Consider the following 18,087-nt stretch of genomic DNA (forward strand, 5'->3'; position numbering starts at 1 on the left):
GCGCTTGGGTGCCGTTTAAAAACCCAGGGCGCTGAAAAAAAAAAACTCTCCATTACGGCGTGCCTCAAAATCACATCGTGTGGTATGGTATTAAGCTCAGCTCTTAACAAATTTTAACCTTTTCGTTAGGAAATAGGAAGGCGATGAGGAGAAAAAAGAGGAAAGGACAAGTTGCCAAGTTTAAGTACCGGCTGGCTAGGCGGGCCTACTGAAAGGAGTAGAGGAAATAAAACATGATAGAAGAAACAAAAAAATAAGATAAAAGTGAACCCAATAATGCAATACAAAGCGCTGCAATCTTCAAAGTCGTTCGCACAATTCCCAAGTCCGTAAGAATCTGAGCAACGCATTGCGGGCTTTCATTGTCGAAACCCATCCGGGCCAGTGCCCAATAACTTTTTCGTCCCTCAAAGGGCGATCGTCCAGTTTTTCGAACGTGCTGGCGAGTACTTGTCACGCTGCAATGGTGACAGTTAAAGCGGAGGATCTTGATTGTCTATTTGCAGCCACAGTTGTCAAAAACGGGTCTATCGGCCATTTCTATGCGGAAGGTATAGGAGTTGGTGAATCTGCGCCGAGCCATAGGTGGCCCAAAATTGTTGCTTCCACTCGTGGCATCCCTAGTGGAAGAACCAGTTGCAGACCTGGATCTAATCTGCCGAGACGTGCATTGGAAAATTCACTCACGTTCGACAGAGTGAGTGTAAGCTCACGCGCAAGCCTTGTGTCTGCATTAGCTCTCCGCAGTGGGATTAATACACAGCAAACACAATCGGGCCACGTCGTCCGCACTGTCCTTACCAGAAATTCAGCAGTTACCTGGTATCAACTACCCGCCATGGTTGCTCAGTGGCTATGGTGTTGGGCTGCTGAGCACGAGGTCGCGGGATCGAATCCCGGCCACGGCGGCCGCATTTCGATGGGGGCGAAATGCGAAAACACCCGTGTACTTAGATTTAGGTGCACGTTAAAGAACACCAGGTGGTCAAAATTTCCGGAGTCCCTCACTACGGCGTGCCTCATAATCAGAAAGTGGTTTTGGGACGTAAAATTCCCATATATTATTATTATTATGGTATCAACTGATACATTATGTTGTGCCTATTGGCAATTGCGTGATGTTGAAGAAGTCGAATGTCTGCGACGAACTGCTCGTTAAGATCCTGGTTGAACGGTGACAGCTGTTGGGACTCGGGGTAGTGCTTAGGCCAGGGATCTTCCAAGCACAGTTATGGCTACGCCAGGGAGAAGGAGGGAAAGAAAGGGGGCTTATTTTACATTATTTACGTTGGCCACAGATATGGAAGTCCACTTCCTGTAGGAGAACTGACTACCTGTCTGAGCACACATAAAAACACGTCAGAACACACGTCAGCAGACCGCAGGACACACATGGCACCAAAAGTGTCCGCTTTGAACGCCATTCCTTTTCCTAGGTGCTAGAGAATTTGATGACTGCCTAGGTGATTCACAATCGTCGAATCGTTCGCAACATCCCGTACATGACGTCGCACGGTTCTGCCGGACTCCGCCTCCAGTGTTGTGCGATCGCCGTCGCGTAAGAGGCAGCGACGTGGCAAACACGGGGAACTGATGTCGATGGCGTTCCCACGGAATTCGAATTCCTCGACGTTGGCCCCTTTTATCAATTAGTGGGCTCTCCGCTTGTTATGGTAAGTTTCGTGTGGAGGGGTCTTCACGGTATTTACAACTTTCGCGGAGGGCGGCGACTGTTGTCGCTTCGTAGTGAGCTCCTTTGTTTGCGCGTCACAGTCTGTCAGCCCCCGTCGCCATCTTGGCGCGTGCTCATGAAACGACACCCTCGTGGGAAGCGTCGAAGGAATGCTCATGGCTATTTTGAAGCGCTACCCATCAGACACTGGAGAGCTCCCTTCGAGTCACAAAAGATGGACCATGACTGTTATGTTTCCTGGCAAGCGAACTCCAGATAAGCCCCGGATAGCTGCAGTCTCTGAACCGGCTGATGGTGCAATGTGCGACATGCTTGATTGGGCAATAGATTTTGCGAGAATTGGCACTGCTCAAACTGAAGTTTTGGAGAAAACCGAACAGTTCGTGTAAACGTGGAGGTGTGCACTGTGCTTTTCATGCATGTATAAACGTACTATGTTCCTAAGTGCTTAGGTAAATTCAATGTGCTGACAAGGAAATCATTATTTTGCTCTCTGAGTATTATTACGCGCCGTTTGCGTAAGTCGTGTGACTGATAAAGTTGCTGTAAAATCGCACTGCGCCTCTTGCATTGCTGCACAGTGTAATTTTCAGACCCTCTGAATGTATAAAAAATTTCAAGTGAGCGGCCGGTATTGGCGCGAGTTCGAGTAGTTTCTCTGTGATTGCAGGTTGAGCGTATGGACCTTTTACAATATAATGTCAAACATACACACTCATGTCTTTAGGTCGAAACCCTACAGAGCGCTACACGAGTCATCTTAACCACAACGTAATCACCCAATGCTCAATTCTAAGCCTTGTTCATGCTGATGCTTGAGGCATGATCATACATTTCAATATGTAACGATGACTTTTCTATTCAATGTTCAGGCCGTCAATTTCCTTTGTGAAACTTTTATGAAAAATGAATATTTGGAGAAATGGTCACGCCTGCTGTCATTCACCCTGTATGCAAATACGAACCACTCGTCTTTAACTAAATGCACTTTCTGAATGAATAAAAGGTGCCATTGACAAAACTGATATTAAGTCAGTATGATTGCATGTTTACAGATAGGATTAGTAAAATAAGCAATAAATAAAACTTTCTTATGAATGTGTATCACAAAACTGTGCAAGCAAAGGAAAAATGAGCCGGAGCTCCGCATTTATTGCTGCAGTTGTATACGCAACACCATGCAAAGGGGGTTTTCCCGATAGCCCTCGCTGCTAATGACTTTGAAGCGATTAACGACAACCGGCCGATCGTTTGAACTCCAATTTGAAACCTCCCCATGAGACAATAAAATAAAGTCGAACGAAAGAATGATGCCCTATTGACTGGTTTCACCGTGTCCCCATGTCGATAACTGCTGTTTTCTTTTTTACCCACCGTTCATTTCACCGCTCGTACGAATATTGATTCAAGTATCGCGGCTAAATATCATAGACCGTTCTTTGGGTCTTGCTAAAAGCTTTATCGGTAAGCTAATATGAACCCAAAACAAATGTTTTTGACATATTCCGGGACAAATACCACGAGATATTCTTGCTTATAGCTTGAAACTAGAGCGACGAAACCATAAAACATCACCGACCAAGTGAATAAGTATGTATGTAAATATGGGAAATATCTGAAGGTTACAAAATGTTTCACTTTTTAGTAGCGTTTTTTGAATGTACACTTATAGAGAATTGAGCATATGTGACAGCGTTTATTCAATCAGCGGTAGTTAATTTATTGCCGATTGTTTACAACATCGTCATATGCTGCTTTATTTTTACTTTAGAGCATAGAACGTGATCGATGAGTCTTTTACAGGTTGTTTTCCCGCTCAATAAAAGATAAACCATATGTTCTAACATATGCTTATTGCTGTATTCCTTGTGATGTGCACTTCAAAGTTCCATGCATAACTGTCAGTGTATCTAAATACATCAGCTGCTACTAAGGTGTCAGCTATAATGAGCGGGAAATACTGTGCGTCGCTTTAAGGACAAACACCTGATTAGTATTCAGCATTTTATGGCAGCCGGCGTTTAGTATAAAATTGGAAAAACTATCTTTTCCAATTACCTACGTCATCTAGGGCACCGTATAAAGCACATTTTCCCCATGACGTAAGATAAATGTTGAAATTATACTCGCTTGAATGCTAATGACGCCATTGTGACCATATACTTTCGTTCATTTTGTCCATTGGGTTTTATATACCCCACACAAGAATTACTGCTCATATCCGGGTACTTGACCTTGCAGTAAGCAGGGAAATTACACATATGCTGTTACTGCCGAATTGTACAAATTCTGTATCGTGATACTTTGTGTATTAATGGCGGTTACTGAGCTATTTGTTTTCGCGTAATGTTACCAAATAAACGTCTCGCATTTACTCAGGCGTTCGCAATAACTGCCGAACATAACCAGAACTAAATTTTGGAAATTGGAAACTTTTATTTTGCGTGAATGCATGAAAAACAAGCAAGAACGTTGGCAGTAATGCCCACCCGTTGTCTCTAGAATTCTTAATACGGTCGATGTCAGTTCATTTATCGCAGATACGGTACGTACGTTTGACTTTGGATATGAAAATAACCCAAAGAAGAAGTCAATCTCAATCTTGTATACATATTAGATAATCGCGTGAGCACTTTTAAATTGTCACAGGCAGATTTTTTTGTCTGTGCGTTACGCTCTGACAAATTCAGCTATGTACCCAAGCTAGGCGTCGTCACATACTAAGACAAAATTGTTAGTCGATGTCTCATGAGCTCTGAAAAGTCGGGTAAAACTCGGTGTGGTGTACGTAAGTCGTTTACGAATGCTATGGCTAAGACATGTATGTGGAGCTTTTCCTGTACATCAAGCTGAGAATTTGGCTTGTTATGCCTCCACACATTTATAAGAAATAGAAAGTGTCAAAGCCAGCTATCATAAAATGTGGCTTCAGTGACCTGGAAAAACACGTGCGAACAGCTGCTGTTTATAAAGATCTTTATCACATCCTGTAGACTTGCGAAGTAATTAGAACACCACCTTGCGAAAGTTATTTCGCAAGGTGTTCGCCCATCCATTGATACAGGGAGCAGCACCATTGGATATTTGCATTGTTATTCTTTATGCATTCAATGGACAGGTAAGGCACAGGGCCACAGTAGTTCATTCACTATTATGCCCTATTGTTACGCAAGTAGGTCAGCTGTTTGATTCTGAACCCCCGTGGTCGCATTTTGATTGGGGCGAAACGAAAAAGCTCTCGTGTACTGCGCTCTCGAGGGACTTTACAGAATATCGAGTGGTTGAAACAATTTGTGGCCCTCAGCGGCTGCCTCACCCACGGTGTTTGTCCCTTTATTACGTTAAGCGTTACGCTTTAACAGTTCAGATAACAACTGGTCGGTGAGACAGCTACGATTGTTGTTACACTTGCTTTCTTCTGTTAAGGCTTATCTTGTACGTTGCTTGAAATGATAAATCGGGCGCAACCACTTTGATGCAGGCGATATATGCACCTTTTTTTCTAAGCCAACACTCATTCTGCATGGACATCAATCTACGTAGAATCTACGAAAAGGAATAGCGTTAGAGGCCAGAATAAGGGTCGATCGCCGTGACAGCACGTGACTGCAATGTGAACACGTTGAACGGGCTCCAGGAAGCTTTTTTACTAAGAAAAGGCTGCACATTTGCTTTGCGGACGCAATAATGATAAGACACACAAAAGAACTCATCACCGCGACACTGTTTTCACCATTGCCGCCTTTGTCTCCAATGGTGCCGTTAGTCTAGGAATACAATGAAGCTCGTTGGACGTGCATACCTAACGTTTCCTATTTTTCCAACATTGTATTATATCAGAACAAGAGCGACTTCCGTAATGAAAAGATGTCTCTAGTGGATCCGCGGGAGGTAATCGCACGCCTCTAGCTATGGAAGTGGACCTCCCTCAGCAGCGTCTCCGTATGCAAGCGGAAGCTCCGATCATTATTGGAATGCCACAAGCACCTGTTCATTAACGTTCTGATTTATCGTGTTCCCGCCTATACTTTGCTCATTACTCGTACATGGTCATGAGTGCAGCCTGCTACCGTGCGTCATCGTTTCGTAACCAATGAGTGCGCTAGTGAAGTATAAGCAGGGGAGAAGCCCGCAATTTCCAACAAGTTGTGTTATAGCTTATTGCTCTACGAGCATCTGCCTTTTGCGCTGTATCGTACAATGTCGGCGTCGACAGGTAAAAGAACATGGTTCGGAAGGCACATTGGGCTCTAGGCGCTAGCGCTTCCTATTGTATGCCAGCATCCTCTCCTCGAGAAAAACAGCGACTACAAGATACACGCTCAGCAGCCCAAACATTCGAGAGCAGCCTAATATACCTTAGCGCTGACCCCATGTGTGCGCGCTCTTGGCAAATTGGTTCATTTCGTAAGACCCTTCTGTTAATTTTCTTTTTCTGTACATTGCACTTAAGTAAACGTTTCTAGCGTCGTTTCTGTTGAGGTCGGCGGGGCTGAATTAGGAAAAAAAAGAAATGGAGGGCAAAACAATAGTAAGTGTTGCACGCAGATGGGAGCATTGGTGCGTGACTTATGAATAATACGAAGGCACCCTATTGAAAAACATTCAGAAGTTCAAATGTTTCTTGCCACTGGCCAGTAAAGTGGCGATATTCTTGCGGGCAGTCTAGGAATACTTGGTCGGTGGCAGGAGCATGCAGCTGAACAAGCAACGCCACTCTATCAGTGTGAACGTGGCTGCCCAACTTGAGACATTTACGAAATTATAAGAACATTTGTTACCTCAATTTCGGTTATCATACAGCACAATATTTTGTGTGATTTTTTACGCACCTTTGCGGAGCTTTATTTCTGGCTTTAACATTAGCAAGACGCGGGATCAGAACTGCAATCAAATGACCCGGCGTAGTTACTTAGCCGCTGTGGTATTGGGCTGCTAAGCAAGAGGTCGAGGGATCGAATGCCGGCCGCGGCGGCCGCATTTTGATCGAGTCGATACGCGAAAACACTCGTGTACTTAGAGTTAGGTGCAGATTATAGTACCCCAGGTGGTCCCAATTTCCGGAGTGACCCACTACGACGTACCTCAATATCAAATCGTGGGGCTGCCACGTAAAACCCCACACGTTTAGCTACCATCAAGTGTTCACTCAACTATACTGTATTGGAAAGAAGTAGCTCACGAAAGCATTTCAAAACTCAACCAAGACATCCCATGAAAGGAAATGAAGAAAATATTTAAAGTTGCAATAACTCTGTAACTTTTGCGTTAGTGGATCTGACTCTTTCCTTCTTGCTTTGTTTCTTCGTACAGGCTGACAAAGCTGCTGGTCAAATCGCAGCGCCTCTACATAGCGGACCCTTCCACGGTCACGTTATTTGGACGGGGTGAAAGAAAACGACAAGGTAAGCGTACGCATGCAACACCCGATTCTTCGCCGATCCCCCATCGCGGGTATGTGCAATGTTTTAAAGCGTCTTCATAATCGTAATCACCATCATTTTGATAATCCTAATTATAAAGAGAAAAAAGAATAAATGTAAGGCAGAGAGAGAAAAATATGATAAATGAAACGCCGGGAAGTTAACCATGGACTGAGCCTGGTTTGCTACCCTTCGCTGGGGGAAGAAAAAAAGGGGGAGGGAAAGATTAAGGAGAGAAAGTCCACTGTGAACATTACCGACCTAAAAACAGTCTTTTGCGCTATATCAAATACGGTTCCCAGTCTGGTACATAGGCGGTCACTCAATCCAGTAGCCTTTAAAAAATCACAGCAGCACTTTTGTGGCCTTTTGTAGCTTCGATATGCGAGGACATGGTCCCGAGGTCTTGTCCAAGGTGAACAGCTCTCTATCCAACTGATCTAGAGCTTTTCAAAGGCATTGTCTTTCATTTTCAAGAGTAGCACAGCAAGTGTTCTGTCGTCTCCTCGACACCAGATACATCAAACGCAAGATTTCCTACATCACAACATCGAACAGTACGGAGCTTGTTACCCTTCGAGGCGCTGTAGATTACATTAACAAACAACCGGCTAATCGGTCGGTGACATTCTGCGACTGAAAAGGGGCCCTACCACGTCTCTTGTCTGCCATTCGTCGCGGGTCCTGTGAACATAATGTTTATCATGATCGTCAAAATGATGCCGGCCTTGCTCAACTCGGCAGAACCAGAACAAAGGCCACTGGGCGAGTTATACAACTGAATAAACTCACATGGATTCGCTTCTGTAGCTTTCTTGAAACTTAATAATATTAAACTGAAAATGCTCTCTGTGCGATTTCCAAATTGCTTACATCGGTTGCGTGCGTCCGCTTTTATTTCTATCACCTGGTGCGCTTTACAGCACAGCTGCAAAAGTTGACGTCGTCTGCCGCACAGTGTCGTGTGGCTCCCTACGTTGTCTGAAAGAACAAGGAAACAAAGGAAAGTGAAAACAAGTAGAAGTATTGCGGGGATCGCGGGGATTGCAGCCATTGCTACCGGAAGGCTTACGGACATAGTTGTACGGTTTTCCGGTGGCACGGCTTCCGGCGGCTCACCCTATAACACTTGCACGCGACAACGCCATCCATCTTTGCAAAGTGACGTTCCAAGTCCCGCCCTACTGCCGGAGCGAGGCTACATTGTACTCCGGAAAATAGCAGGAGATAACATGGAACATCACTTTTCCAAGGTAGCAGGGCGTCTCCGCTCGTAGGAATTATGGGACACGACATTGCAAGTGAGCAATACTACGCGAAAGAACGAACGGGATGTTCTCGTCCCCTGGAACGAAAGTGTAGACTAAAATGTTCACGTATTATGTACATATATAAGGACACTCATCAGAAAACGTAATTTTTAACTCAGTTCTCTCTATCTCGCTCTATAAATAAATATATATATATATATATATATATATATATATATATATATATATATTATATAATAGTGTCTGTTTAGCAGAGCTCTTCGTTTCTGGAAAAAGCCCTTACTTATGTGTCTTGGACTTTTACGATTCATGCATATATTCAAATTGCATCAGTGCATGGCGTTATTCGTACTTTCTTGTATTCTTTTATGTTTTCCGCTTTTTTGGTGCCAATTTCGTTTTCTCTCGTCTGCTAGAGCATCTATTCATTGTGTTTTCCTGATTTTTACTCTTATTGTTCTTTACTCTGTTTACTCCACACTATTTCTAAACGAAGAATGATTGGTCCCTCTCCTTCCACCACCGCCATTTATCTCCATTTTTTTTTCTTTCGACCTCTCTACCTTTCCTGTAAATCAAATCCATTTTACCCAGCAGCGCTAAGAAACTGCCCGCCAGTGTACAATACATGTCTCCCTGTGGGTGGTCAAACGTTCCCTTTCCTCACCAGTGTTTGCACTAGCACTGTCAACGTACCACTTGCTTCTCTGTCCATTGCATTTACGCTCCCCCTCCAAAAAATTATAAACAAGAAAAAAAAATGTTATTCCGGACACAGCAGGTCATACACTACATTTTATTTTTCCCTTTTTCTTTTTCTTTTAGAGCGCGCAGTCCACAATACGTCGTCACAATTTTTGTTCTGGTACACGGAGCGCACATGCTGGTGTATATTACTTCTAAGCAAACCGTGATTGGTCCATTTCGTTTTTAATCGGTTTGAATGATTTGGAGTGTAAAAATTTGTTAACAATAACAGTGCACTTACACGTAGGCCTAAGTGTTCGGCGTAGCGTTCTGAAAGTTACTGCGCCGTTATTTGACGTTTACTTCTTCCGTTGACGCCCACACACTTGGATTACGATTAACTGTTCAACTCAGATATATGGGAAACATGCCGTTTACTGGCCAAAACATGTGACCGAAGAGACGCGTTTGCATGATATGTCAGGGGAAGGAAATCATAGGTGCGGATGTCAAAATCTTTCCAAACACAACGCAAAAAGTTCTTTGTTTTGAAGACAGAACATACGACTTGTATTTCATACCTGATCTTTCGTGCGATAAGATATCGAACCGCAGCCGCAAGATGTCCTTTACAGTAACGTTCAGGGCACATTCACCAAACAATCGCTGTGGTTACTCAGTGGCTACGCTGTTATGCTGCTGAGCACAAGGTCGCGGGATCTAATCCCGGCCACGCGGCCGCATTTCGATGGGGGCGAAATGCGAAAACACCCGTGGTGCTTAGATTTAGGTGCACGTTAAAGAACACCAGGTGGTCGAAATTTCCGGAGTCCTCCACTACGGCGTGCCTCGTAATCAGAAAGAGGTTTTGGCACGTAAGACCCCATAATTTATTTGTTTTAACATTCATCGAAAAACAAAGTTTTGCTTAGCAAAAGTGATGTGATGATTCCACACTCGTTCGTAAACAGAAAATGAGGTACGTGGTCTTTGTCGTTTGTCTTTAAAGCTTATTTTTTTGTTAAAAGTGTGATGTTGGTGTGTTCTCCAAAATATGCTAAAAATAAATTGGAAAGGGTATCTGAAGAATTTTGATTGCAACTTATGGAAAAACGACAGAATACATATTGTCGCACTGAGGGGCACATTTACTGAAAAATTCTCCTTTCCCCGCGCCTGCAAAAGATATGGCCTGACGTATTTTGAATTCTGTCTTACCGTACGCAGCATTTCAAGAAATTTACCCATCCGTGCGGAACAAGATCCACGCGAAGATTTGAAACGCTGCTGCTACGGCAAGGACAGATGTACGGCAAAAATACCAATTGGGTCGGCTTCACCTAAACTTACAACTCAAACATGAAAGGACATCGAAGAATCACGTCGGACTAAAATTATATGCCTTAAAACTTGTTGCCATGTCCTCGGTCTATCAAGAATTATACCGCGCAGGGGCGTCTCCGTCAGCAGGCGTTTGGTGTGTTGCGACACCACGTACCCGAGCACACAAGGGTTGGACCCTCCCGCGTTTAACTGTGTGCGGCGTAGCCATGTCTGGGGAAAGGGGGATCCTGGGGGTTGACCTGATGCTGGGTGTTTGGACCTTTAAGGCCCCCCGGCGGAGGCAACACACCCCTTTGGCCTCTGCTTTACATAGACGGCACCCCCGGACTGACCCACCCGGGGGAAATCGGTAGTTGCCTTTTCCTGCTTCTCTTACTCTCTCCAATCTTCGTCTTTCTCTTACGTTTCACCTTTCCTGTCTTACGCTAGCTTCCGTTTACTTCCAATTTTTCCAGGCAGCAAGGGTTAACCTTGTGTGAATAACCAACCTACGTTATCTCATATTTGGTTATGGTGATAACGTACCGCTGGCGTTTGCAGGACCTGTTTTTTACAGTCCCTGTAACGTCCCCTTGTAGGGCTCTATGGTGGGTGGTTGGCATTATTGCCGAAAATTACATTATTCTATGGCTAGTTCCTTCCCCCCCTCCCAGATCGCCCTCAGAAAAGAGGGCGCACCGAAGATGTATTTCAGTTTTTTGGACGTCAAAGACCCAACTTCCCACGATTTCACGTCATTGATTCGGAAAATTCAGATAAACAAGTACGCACAATCTCCCCTTTTCTAGTTTCGAAGTCTTTAACTGAGGCTTAGGTCCAATTTACAAGGCATCAAGGATGGCAAGTAAAGTTCTCTTTTGGAGCTCCGTGACCTGAAACAATACGAAAAGCTACCCAATCTAGTGTCTTTTGGAGACTTTCAAATGACAGTGACTCCGTACTGCACTATGAACACTACACGTGGCGTTGTCTCAGATGATGATCTGCTTCAGCTGACAGAGGCAGAGCTCCTAGAGGGCTTCAATGAGCAAAATGTTGTTAATGTGAAAAGAATAAAGATGAGGCGCGATGGTAAAGAAATTGCGACCAAGCACCTAATTCTCACCTTCAATTCAAGTGTCCTGCCCGAATCAATCGAGGCCGGGTACATAAAGCTCCGTGTCAGGCCTTACGTGCCCAATCCACCCCGATGTTTCAAATGCCAGGGCTTCGGTCACAGTTCGCAGAGCTGCCGGGGCCGACAAACATGTGCGAAATGCAGTGTCAACGAACACAGGTCTGAAGCTTGCGAGAACTCTTTGCATTGTGTAAACTGTGATGGAGAGCACGCCGCGTACTCGCGGTCATGCCCGTGTTGGAAAAAAGAAAAAGAAATTGTCACGATCAAAGTGAAAGAAAATATATCGTTCAAGGAGGCACGTAGGCGCGTGGCATACCTGCTTAAGAACACATTTGCCGAAGTGGCACCTCAGGGGACAGCGCCACAACGGTCTCTGGCAGCTGACAGTCCCACACCCAGTGAGGCGGTAGTGACGCCATCCGCCCCCCCCCCACCCCCCGGCGGCTGCAGCTAGCGCTGCTACGCCAACCCCGCAGAAGGGGCCATCTACATCCGGGCAGGTGACCTCAAAGACATCGCCCAACGTGCGGAGGCCTTCACGCAAAACAAAGCGCTCGGAAGAGCGCGTGTCCAGCGCCTCGCAAAAGGCGATGGACACAACCACCAGCAAGACGGCGCCACCAGCGCCTAAGGAGCAGCGGGGCACTCTCGATCGCTCCAAAAGAGACAAAACTCCCGTCACGGCGCCTGAAAAAGGCCCGTGATCTAATCCTTCTCTCTTAAACACACAGCACCCAACACATTTATCATAATGGAAACGCAAATACTACAGTGGAATGTACGATTACTTTTACGTAACCTCGACGACATTAACGAACTGTTACACAAACATAATCCAAGGTTGCTGTGTGTTCAAGAGACACATCTGAAACCTACGAACACTAATTTCTTTCGTAATTACTCTATCTTTCGTAATGGCCGCGACGAGGCTACCGCCTCTGGCGGTGTAGCAATAGTAGCCCACAGATTTGTCGCTTGCCGACCCGTCGCCCTTAACACGCCCCTCGAGGCAGTGTCAGTTCGGGTCATTCTTTTTCACAAATTAGTAACAGTGTGTTCCATTTATATACCGCCAAACCAGCGTCTCGAAAAAACAGACATATACAACCTCATTGACCCGCTCCCCGAGCCTTACATACTCGTAGGAGATTTTAACGCCCATAACCCAATGTGGGGAGACTCACGATGCGACGCGAGAGGTCGACTCATTGAAAATTTCCTTTTAAACTCCAGTGCGGGTCTCTTTAATAAGAAAGAACCGACCTACTATAATCCACAGCATAATTCATACTCCTCAATAGACCTGTTTATCGGTTCGGGTTTTATCTTGCCTGATTTAGAGTGGTCTGTAATTAAAAATCCATTTGGAAGTGATCACTTCCCATTAACTCTAAACCTAGTAAAACAACATGACTCCCCACCACCTGTTCCTCACTTGAAACGAGCCGAGGCTAATTGGGAATGCTTTAGAGAATCCACTTACATATTATCAGATTTTATAAGTGATTTTAGCATAGATCATGCCGTATCATATTTTACGGATCTTACCATTGATGCAGCAGAGAAATTCATCCCTCAGACAAACGGCACTTCATTGAAAATACGGGTCCCCTGGTGGTAGAACGATTGCAGAGAGGCATGGAGGTGACAAAATGAAGCTTGGGCAAACTACCTAAATGCCCTACCACCCAAAATTTAGTAGAATTTAAACAGATGAAATCCCAGGGAAGATGAACGTGAAGACAGGCAAAGAGGGCAAGCTGGCAGAGGTTCCTTTCAGCTATAAATTCATATACTGAAGAGGCTAAAGTGTGGGACAGGCTTAGAAGGCTAAAGGGACAAGAAACTCATACGTTACCCCTAGTAAACTATGAAGGCAATAGCTTTACGTACATTTCGGTTGAAAATAGGTAATGCACTGTCACGTACATTCACACGGGACACTGGTGTACGCCAGGGAGGCGTACTCAGCTGCACTCTCTTTATCATTAAGATGAACACGCTCCGCGCTTCATTACCGCCAGCCATTTTCTACTCTTTTTACGTAGATGACATACAAATTGGTTTCAAATCCTACAACCTTGCAGTGTGGGAGAGGCAAGTACAACAGGGCTTGAACAAAGCATCTAAATGGGCAGAAGAAAACGGATTTAAAGCGAACCCGAACAAAACTTCTTGTGTGCTTTTAACAAAGAAGAGAGGGCTCGTTGCAGATACCAATATCGAAATGTATGGCCAGCAAATCCCCGTGAACAAACAGCACAAGTTCTTAAGTATCATACTTGACTCTAAACTAACATTTATTCCACACATAAAGTATCTCAAGGTGAAATGCTTAAATTATTCAAGACTAGCGCAAAATAGCAGGGACAATGATAACACACCAACTAGCCTAGCTTTCTGCCTTGAAATGCATAAAAACAATGAACTTACTGGAGATTTTATCCCATACAACATGGGGTAGCGACAGAAAATGTTTGATGAATCTTCGCAATAGCCTCGTTTGATCACGATTGGACTGTGGTGCCGTGATTTATCCTTCTGCAGCCCCGAGCGCACTAAAGATGCTGGATCCGGTTCACCATTTAGAAATCCGACTGGCCACTGGCGCTTTCAGAACAAGTCCCATTCAAAGTTTGTATGTAGAATCAAATGAGTGGTCTCTCCATTTCCAGAGAACATACATCAGCCAAACATATTTCCTGAAAGTCCACTCTAATCCTCAACATCCGTGTTTTAATACCCTTAACAATATGACATATGATACACTCTTTCGTAATCGTTCCTCTGTAAGACAGCCAGCCCTTTTCACTCCGTGTGAGGGAGCTTAGTGTTGAAATGGATGTCCCAATCCTGAAACATCGCCTAATGCCTCCAGCTAAGCTGCTACCTCCTTGGGAGTGGCAGATGATACAATGCGATATATCTTTAATGCAAGTTACGAAACACGCTCAAGAGATTGAAATCCAGATGCATTTTCGGTAACTCCAATACAAACACTCCTGCACTGAGTTCTACACAGACGCATCGAAGTCACGCGAGGGGGTGTCATATGCAGCCGTCGGCCCATCCTTCTCGGAATCTGATGTACTACATCCGGGAACAAGCATCTTTACGGCTGAGACCTACACACTATTGTCGGCTGTGAAGCATATAAGGAAAACAAAACTAAAAAAATATGTTATATATACGGACTCCCTAAGCGCTGTGAAGGCTTTGATGTCATTTTGTAAGCACAAAAATCCAGTAATCAACGAACTATATTCCGTCCTATGTAAAGCATATGTATGAAACCAGCATGTCATCATATGCTTGGTGCCGGGTCATAGGGGCATCGAAGGTAATGCTCTGGCCGACCAGATGGCCACATCGATTGCATGGTATTCTGTTCATCCTACTGCTGCAGTCCCTGTCACAGATCTAAGCCCTTCTTCCTCGGGAAACTGCGAAACTGCTGGCAACGCTTGTGGGACAGGGAAACAAATAATAAGCTGCACGTAATAAAGCTACAATTAGGGTTCTGGCCTTCTGCAATAAAATCACGCCGGATAGATGTCCTATTCTGTCGTCTTAGTATAAGACACACATTATGCACCCATAACGTTTTACATGACCCTCCAACCTGTGGCAGATGCGAGGAGAGGCTGACCGTGCTCCACATCCTCCTGAAGTGTCGGAAAGCCGAATCTGAGAGAAGGCGACATTTTTCCTTAACATACTGTCAACACATTTCTCTTAATCCTGTAATGTTTCTCGGTCCAGAACCACTTTTTAATACAAACACAGTCTTAGGTTTCCTCAGAGATGTTGTCCTACACGTTATTAGTCCCATACATTCGTAGCGCTTCCTCTCTTGAGAGGATGCTGCTGTGATAGTCATACTGTTTAGCACTAGCCTCCAGGCCCTTGTGTTTCAAGTGCTCAGGCGAGGCAATAGTGCTCCAGGTAATTTTCCCATCTCACATATTTTTATAATGCATCATTGTCTCACGACTGATTTTATTGCTCATGGAACATGTCGTTTTCATCAACATAATCTTATAACAGATAGATTTTACGCACTCTAGAGCGGCTATTTTTAAGGCCCCTTTACAGCTACGGCACATCAACCTCATTGAACTCATAACTACACTGCGAACTCAACAACGCTGGCTTGGCGCTCTTTGGCCATACCTGGCCCTTGCGCCAATAAAAACCACACATTCATTCATTCATTACTTTTGGTAACGCGCACAATAGCGCTGCATACAGCACAGTGCGTATGTGCAGGTCGCAGCGCGAATGGTACGTGATGCGTACGTAGCCATCGCGTACGCACGCATTCCATTCTTGCACGTACACGTAGGATACTTTTCGTGCTGCTCTCGCAGTTCTAGTTTGTTCGACAGAGCGCGAGACTCTTCGTTTGCGCGCGAAAGGGTGGACACTGCGCTACAACCTGACAAAGGATCCGTTTGGATTGGCTTGGCTTGACTGTACGCAGCAAACGTTTTTCTTTATTTTGGTATTCCCGACGGCTCAGCAAGTTTACATGCGTTTACGTACGTGGGCAATCTCGTGTACTGAAAGACCTGTCGTGACACACGTTGTCACGTTCTGTAAAGCGTTTCAGGGCTGCGTACGCATCGTCATAGCGCAGTAAAACTCGCTATTGAGCAAACCTTTGTCTGAAGTCGACAAGCTAACACAGTTTTAGTTTGTGCGTGTCTACGGCTGTTCGTGCGCAACATGTAGCGCGCAGCGTACGCCATGGTTCATGTTTTCTCCGACAGCGTTTATTGTTAAAACAGCTGGAAAGTTTACTGTTCCTCAGCGTCAGCCGCCTTGCATTCGCTTGTTGCCCCGTGGCATCTACGGGCGAAGCAAGAAACAGCAATATTAGATATTTATGAAGGGGAAAGCCTCAGGTAGCTCATGGGGCGAAAAATCCTATGCCCGGCGTTATTGCACCGATATTCATGACACCAAACGTTCCTCGTGCGGCCAGTCGGGTGGCAAGTTTGCGTGTATTCGGAGGCTTCTTCCATGCTCGGACAAAGACTTTTAGTAGAACGTATTGAGTAACATAAAGCTGTATCCAGAGATTTCTATGTTGCTCAGCAATTTTCTCATTGAGACCTTTCATGTACCTATAATAATTGAGGTGATTAGACTAATTAACTAGTTATGAGGAATGCTAAAAAATAATCTGAGTATCAAAACATCATTACCTTGCGTCGGTTGAGCTAGTACGTAGCACTGGCATATTTTGAAAGCATCGTTCTGGTTACGTGAAACACCCTGTAGTCAGAACGAATGGTTATGAGGAAATTCGTATCACCAGCGTACACGACCTCCCCTCGGCGTTAATTACGAGGGCCAAATTGTTGTCTTCACGTGAAGTGTAGGAAGCTCACGGCTTGCAGAGAAGCGGTGCAGTGGTGGCGAGAAGGGTAGAAGCTCGGCGGTGCTGGTGCCGAAATTCGTGGTATATAAGGAACCTGAGAATGTTCAAAAAAAGAACATGTTCTCGCTATTGAAATAGTGATGATGATGCCTTACTTAAAGGAAATCCACTGTGGGAGCTAGGCCACGAATCGGGTGGTAAGGTGAAAAAAAAATTAGGTTAAGAAAACAAGCGAAAATAAATGAGTTATCGAAGATAAGAAAGAAACCGATATTAAACGAAATACCATGACGTGTGAGCCAGGTCAACGTCTTTCAGTTTTCCATTACACTAGCATGCTTGTGTTACCTGCGTATGCCTATGTCATTGCCGATCGAACATGTGACTCCTAACCCCTGCGGACATGGCTCAGGAAATAGATCGATTATTACATGATAAAATAAAAAAAAGTCGAAGTCTCGACCAAAAGGCGACGCATTGATTGCTATATCAAGTTAGTGGGCGGCATACGAAGTAAGGATAGTCGTTTTGTCAGTCGTGTAAACTTGTATGTACGCGCACACTAACTAAATTAACGAGCATGGTGTCATGCGCGCACAAGCATCAACATATCTCGCTCAATGACAGCGGAAACTCGCTGTCGGAACGCTGGAGTGGGGAAGCGCGGCCAGCATTTGCGATCGAATATATCTTCGTGCTGCGTCTCGCATGAATGGGAACTAAGCTGCGCAAACACAGCGTACGGCAGACCCCCTCACCATCGGAAATGGCTTTCAAGATATGGCGGCCCGGGCGGGCGGGCGCAGCCGCCCAGGCAGCCCAAAGTCAAACCCCACCCTCCCGCCCCGTTCCTTGCCCCAACTCCAGAGCCTTGGGCATGACGGAAGACGGCGCGCGTGCTCCCCGCTTTCCTCTCTCGCGTGCGCGAGATTTAGCCTCGCGATCGCCGACCCTCCTTCGCACACTTTCACTCGGACTTGCAGCATACGGCGCGGCGACGATCTTATCGCCCATGGACTTTGTACGAAATCTCCCGGCGACTGTGACGCCGACAGCAGAAATGAGTCTGGAGTGTCCACACAGTTGCTGTCGCAATAAAATAAATATTCACGACTGCCGTAGACTATGCACCATCATCACAGTCGTCTGTTCTTGCTCCCACT

At 45.2% G+C, this 18,087-nt stretch overlaps 1 long non-coding RNA gene across 1 annotated transcript in view; it reads left to right on the forward strand.

Annotated features, from left to right (window-relative positions):
• The window catches only part of LOC135902070 (uncharacterized), a 750,038-nt gene that overhangs the window by 337,574 nt on the left and 394,377 nt on the right, over positions 1-18,087 (forward strand). Inside the window, exon 2 of the long non-coding RNA XR_010564383.1 lies at positions 7,007-7,098. This is a non-coding gene — a long non-coding RNA (uncharacterized lncRNA). The remainder of the gene's footprint in view (positions 1-7,006; positions 7,099-18,087) is intronic.

This window comes from Dermacentor albipictus, chromosome 4 (assembly GCF_038994185.2).
Source record: "Dermacentor albipictus isolate Rhodes 1998 colony chromosome 4, USDA_Dalb.pri_finalv2, whole genome shotgun sequence".
NCBI lineage: Eukaryota > Metazoa > Arthropoda > Arachnida > Ixodida > Ixodidae > Dermacentor > Dermacentor albipictus.